We start from the raw sequence: 6752 nt of genomic DNA, 5'->3' as shown, positions 1-6752 counted from the left end.
ATCAGTATGTATGTTAGTTTGCTTATTTAGAGGTTTTATAATAAGTCAGTCAGCTTGTATAGCAGTTTCGTTTATTTAGATATTTTGTAATAAGCCGGGTCGGATCGTTTGAGCTACTTAAATATTTCCCTTCCATACCCTTACACCTGGCCCCGTTACAACCCTTTTAAGACCTCTAGATTTGCAATTGTGTCAAAGCAGTTTTATGGATGGATACCTGTTTATGAGTGATACTGAGAGCAAAGTGATACTAGCACATCTTTTGCTAGTCCAGATATTAAACCGAGAAGAGAGTTATTATATTATGAGGGGTATGAGCATGTATGCCTTAACCGGAAACAAAGTACACTTGTCTGGGTGGCACTATTGTTTTTATTATAGCACTTAACCGTATCTGTAGGATATCAATCTAGAAAGTATCAGTCTGGTAAACTGGGTATGACCTTAAACCTTACTAGTATTAATGGTGATAATTCACATACCAATGATGGAGGTTAATGTTTACATTAGAGTTTTTGATGTACATAGAAATATACATCTTTTCGGCATCAAATAATCTCTAAAAACTGTAATTTCTAACTAATAACATAGCATAAAAGGCTACTTATCATAATAAAACATAATTTCAGGTGAAACCAAGCCCCAAACGAAGGAACAAGCAAAAGACGAAGAAAAACAGAAGAAAACACAAGAAAACAAAGAAACACGCCCCCATGCCTCAAGAAACACGCCCCCATGCTTCTAACACAAGAAAAGACAAAATCAGGAAGCAAAAGCACGGGGCCGTGCTCTTCATGCACGGGGCCGTGGACGAGAATACATAAAAGACAAAGAAGAATTGAGCACATGTCACTAAAAAACATGGGGCCGTGCCTATCAACCACGGGGCCGTTGCCACCTCACAGAAAAGACAAAACAAATCTGGCACATGTCATAAAAATGCACGGGGGCGTGCTCATCAAGCACGGGGCCGTGCCTCACTATCCAGATTGCCTATAAATAGTGGCTCATATTGCACTCATTTGGGGTGCCTTGAAAAGATTTCTATCTGATTCTCTCTAATAAAAACACACACTAACACTTACTTTGAAGATTTAGTGAAGAGTTTGAAGGCTTGGAGGTCATCACCATCAATCATCATCATCAACCATCATTACCATCATTAAGAAGAAAGATTCATCTACATTTGGTTAGATTGTTCCAAGTTTAATCATGTATTTGTTATTATCAATCATCTTAATGTTTATAATTATGTTCATTATGAGCTAAACTCCTTTTACCATCTAAAATCTATGAAGAAGCTTTGTTTTACTTGATAATTAATAAAGACATGTGATGTAGTCTAGTAAAGTACATGGTTATATTACAATTATCTTTTGATGAGAAATGTTTCACCATCTTAAATCACTAATTCAAAGTTGGTGGTTGTCAATTTCATTGGCAATCGTTCATGATCGATTCATGTTCTTGAAAGATAGAAATACTTTGATACATTATCGAAACATGGATCCTTATATTGTACTTAGAAATGATGAGATATAAGTTATGATGTATTTTCTAAACCTTGGTAATCCGAAAATAGATTTGCTTAGGATATCAAATTAGTTAAAGAAATCATATGTTAACGGAATGTGTAATTATAACCTACATAAATCAACCAAGGGGAGGTTGTGTGATGAACTACAAACACCCGAAGTTGTTAGAATTGGTATTTGAGAAATCGAAGTCAATCCTAATCTTTCTACTTTACGAAACTACTTGCCAACTTAAATTGACATCATTGAGATGATATGACATTGGGAAAGGGTGGACTTTAAAATGCGCATGTTATCTCCTTAGTGTCAAAGATGCTCACTTAAGATTTAAGGAGCTATCTATTATATATTGCTATGGCAAGTTTATCACATGTCCAAATATTAATTATCAATGTTAAAATGGAGTGGATTCTTGATCTTAGATGGTAACCTTCGCATAATTGAACAACTCATTTAGAATTTCTTGTCTTGGTCACCTATATATTATATATAAGTATTTACATTTAATAAAAAGTTCTAAAATTAACCCCAAAATGATTAAACCCTCCGATTAAAGTAAAACAATGATTTATTATTAGAAACCTTTGTGTCCACGGATCGATACTTGGCTCTTACCAATACTCTTATACATATACGATAGGTACACTTGCCTATTTTGTGTGTGTTTAGTCTTTGTAGAAATCACTTTTATAAATTTAAAATGATATTGTGCTAAAGCAACTCATTCCATCCTTTTATATTTTACGCCACACGCACACGCGCATCAAGTTTTCGGCGCCGTTGCCGGGGACACGGTACGTTTCTAAGAACGATCCAAGTTTTAATTTAATCATTGTCTATAATTGTACAAAATTTTAACTTCTATTTAATTTTATCTTTATTTATTTTTTTATTTCTTTTTAAATACTAAACTATATAATTTTACGGCTGGCCTACTTTTTACCTTTATTTTACATTTACTTTAGCTTAATTAATTTAGACATTAGTTTAGTTTAGAATAGCATAGGCTAACTTATAGTTTAACTTAGACTAACCTTTAGATTAACTTTAGCTAACTTTTACTTTAGTGTTTAATTTTAATTTAGTCCCATGTATGTCCTCTACTTTTGAGCCTGAGCTTGTTTCTCCAATTTCTGAACCGGAACGACTCTTTCGTCGACGAGCACGTAAACGAACTGCAGAAAAAGCCGAAGCAATCAAAGACGAATCAATAGACGCCACCACATCAGGAGAAAATCAAACCGAAGAAATGATGGCGGCCCAGAACAATGAGCCGAACATGAGCCAGTATGCCAAGCCATCTCTCGAAGGCTACGGCAATGGAGTGGCTCCACCTGAAATTAACGAAAATTTCAAAATCAAATCAAGCACCATTCATATGGTGGAAAATTCAGTTCAATTTCATGGTCTCCTCGACGAAGACCCTCTTTCTCACATATCTCGATTTCTACGAATCTGCGGAACTTTTAAAATCCAAAACTGTTCAGAAGATCAAATCAAACTCAAGCTCTTTCCTTTCTCTCTGAGGGGCCAAGCCCTAGAATGGATAGAATCTCTTTCTTCTGGTTCCATCACCACTTGGGACCAGATGGTTGAACAGTTTCTCCTCAAATATTTTACGCCTGATAAAACTACCAAATACCGAGCCAACATTACCGGGTTCCGGACCGATGATGATGAGTCGTTACACGCAGCATGGGAAAGATAAAAAAGTCTTCTAAGAAGATGCACACATCATGGACTGAGCGTATGGTTACAAGTTCAAACTTTCTTTGACGCACAATCCAGTCAAAACAAACAGGCCATCGACCAAATCGTTGGTGGAAACCTGGGACCCAAATCACCTAACGAAGCATTTGAAGTCCTGGAGAAGGCCGCAAAGAAGAGTTTTGCTTACAACCCACCAAGATCTACACCTACCCATAAAGGAATACACCACGTTGACTCCAACACTCTTGTCACGACACAGCTTGAAGCTCTTTCCAAAAAATTCGAACAACTTCAAGCCGAACTATCAAAAACCAGACTCACCTGTGACACTTGTGGAGGAAATCATAAGACGAATGACTGTAAACAAGTAATCATGGAAATGGAAGAAGTCGATTTCATCGCTCGACGGAACAACGCTTTCAGCAATAACTACAATCCAGGATGGAGAAACCACCCGAATTTCAGCTGGAAATACGGAGGTAACACTCAACCTTTACCCGGATTCGAAAAAAGACCAATGAATCAACCCTTCCAGCCTAAACCTCAATTTCAAGATCAAAGTTCCAGTAGCCATCAAAACCCAAGCTACTCTAAGATCGAAGAAATGCTAATCCAACTAATGACCAAAACAAATGAAGCAGAAAAGAAAGCCGACTCAAGATCTGTTGATACCAGCGGAGTATTATTAAAACATGAAGCCGATCTCAAAAGTCAACAAGCATCACTTCAGAACCTAGAAACCCAAATCGGACAAATTGCCCGACAATTATCCGAAAGACCACATGGCACTCTTCCAAGCAACACAATCACCAACCCGAATGCAACAGCTAACGTTGTTACACTCAGGAGCGGTACAACCACTGTTGTCTCACCAGCTTCAGAATCAGTTATGGAGAAAAAGTCTCCTGATGAAACACAGGAAAGGCTGACCCCAACAAGCACAGTACAACCTAAGGAGCCAGTCCGGACCTATGTTCCGCCTATTCCATACCCTGGAAGACTGAAGCAGGAGCGATTGGAAGCCCAGTATGGGAAGTTTCTAGAACTCTTTAAGCAACTCCATATCAATATCCCTTTCGTCGAGGCTATTGCTCAGATGCCAAAATATGCCAAGTTTCTCAAAGAAGTGCTGACAAACAAAAGGAAGCTGGAGGAGCTCTCGCATGTCACCCTAAGTGAAGAACGTTCAGCTGTCCTCCAAAGCAAGCTACCGACAAAGATGACCGATCCGGGGAGTTTTACTATCCCTTGTCTCATAGGAAATTTATCTGTTAGCAATGCCCTAGCTGACCTAGGAGCTAGTATTAATTTAATGCCTTATGCGGTTTTTGCAAAACTAGGGATAGGAGAACCAAAGCCCACCCGAATGAGCATTCAGTTAGCTGACTGATCCGTTAAATACCCTCGGGGCATTGTTGAAAACATGCTTGTCAAAATTGACAAGTTTGTTTTTCCAGTAGATTTTGTGATTCTAGACATGGAGGAAGACAAAAGTGTACCTCTAATTTTAGGAAGACCCTTTTTAGCCACCGCAAAGGCTATCATTGATGTTTGCACCGGTAAACTCACTCTCAGGGTCAATGACGAGGCAATCACTTTTGACATGGGAAAATCTATGCAATATCCGCAACAGCACGATGACACCTTATATTGTGTTGACATCATAGACTCCATCGTAAGTTGCTATATGCGAGATTCCTCCATCAGTGCTCCTTTAGAAACACAAGTCTTAGACAAAAGACTCAACAAACCCATTTTAGAAAATGAAAATCTCAACAATAACTACCACGAAGAGTCAGAAATGCTATACGAAATCATTGAAAACAATGAAAAATCAAAACCATCAATCGAAGAACCACCAGCCTTAGAATTAAAAGAACTACCAAAACATCTCGAATACGCCTTTCTAGAAAAAGATTCTCAACTCCCAGTAATTATTTCATCTCACCTTTCTAAAGAAGAGAAAAACGAACTTCTTAAGGTTCTCAAAAACCATAAGAAGGCTATTGCATGGAAGATCATGGATATCAAGGGCATCAGTCCTTCTTTCTGTACTCACAAAATCCTCATGGAGGAAGGATACAAACCCGTGGTCCAACATCAAAGACGTCTCAACCCTAACATGCAAGATGTGGTGAAGAAAGAAGTAATCAAACTGCTTGATGCCGGATTAATCTACCCAATCTCATATTCACCTTGGGTTAGTCCCGATCAAGTTGTACCCAAGAAGGGAGGAATGACTGTTGTAATGAACGAGAAGGACGAATTAATACCAATGAGAACCATCACAGGCTGGCGAGTTTGCATTGACTACCGGAAGCTTAATGTTGCCACAAGAAAAGATCATTTTCCACTTCCTTTCACAGACCAAATGCTTGAGCGACTATCTGGAAAAATGTTCTACTGTTTTCTTGATGGATTTTCCGGATACTTTCAGATTCCCATTGCTCCTGAGGATCAGGAAAAAACCACCTTTACATGTCCGTATGGAACCTTCGCCTACCGAAGAATGCCATTTGGATTATGTAATGCTCCAGCCACCTTCCAATGTTGCATGGTGGCCATCTTTCATAAAATGATCGAACACTCTATGGAAGTTTTCATGGACGACTTCTCAGTCTTTGGAGACTCCTTCGATCATTGTCTGAAAAACCTAGACAAAATGTTGGCTAGGTGTGAAGAAGTAAACTTAGTACTCAACTGGGAAAAATGTCATTTTATGGTCAAAGAAGGCATCGTTCTAGGTCACAAGATATCCCAAGACGGACTAGAAGTTGATAGGGCCAAAATAGAAACCATATCCAAACTTCCACCACCAACTTCAGTCAAAGCCATTAGAAGTTTTCTAGGTCACAAAGGTTTCTACCGCCGCTTCACAAAAGACTTCTCAAAAATCTCAAGACCTATGACCAAACTTCTGGAAAAAGACGCACCATTCGTCTTCTCTGAGGAATGTATTGAATCATTCAATACATTAAAAGACAAACTTGTCAACGCACAAATCATGACCACACCCGATTGGACCCTTCCATTCGAAATCATGTGCGATGCAAGGGACTTTGCAGTTGGATCCGTACTCGGACAACACAAAGAAAAACACTTTCACCCAATTTACTATGCCAGTAAAACTCTTAACGATGCACAAGAAAATTACACCACAACAGAAAAAGAGTTACTAGCAGTAGTATTTGCCTTTGAAAAATTTAGATCATACCTAGTTCTTTCCAAGACCATAGTTTACACCGACCATGCCGCAATACGTTACCTATTCAACAAGCAAGATGCCAAACCCAGACTCATCCGATGGATCCTATTACTCCAAGAATTTGACATCGAAGTTAAAGACAAAAATGGAGCAGAAAATGGAGCAGAAAATGTAGCCGCAGACCATCTTTCACGTTTAGAATGTCCAACTCCCGAAGAACTTCACGAAGAAATTATCAATGATAATTTCCCGCATGAAATCCTCATGCGCATTCAAGGAGTCATAGAGGAAAAAGACGAAAG

Source organism: Bidens hawaiensis, unplaced genomic scaffold (assembly GCF_021521415.1).
Source record: "Bidens hawaiensis isolate Kalapana, Puna unplaced genomic scaffold, B.hawaiensis_p1.1 tig00025567_1, whole genome shotgun sequence".
Taxonomy (NCBI): Eukaryota; Viridiplantae; Streptophyta; class Magnoliopsida; order Asterales; family Asteraceae; genus Bidens; species Bidens hawaiensis.
This window is presented reverse-complemented; position numbering follows the sequence as displayed.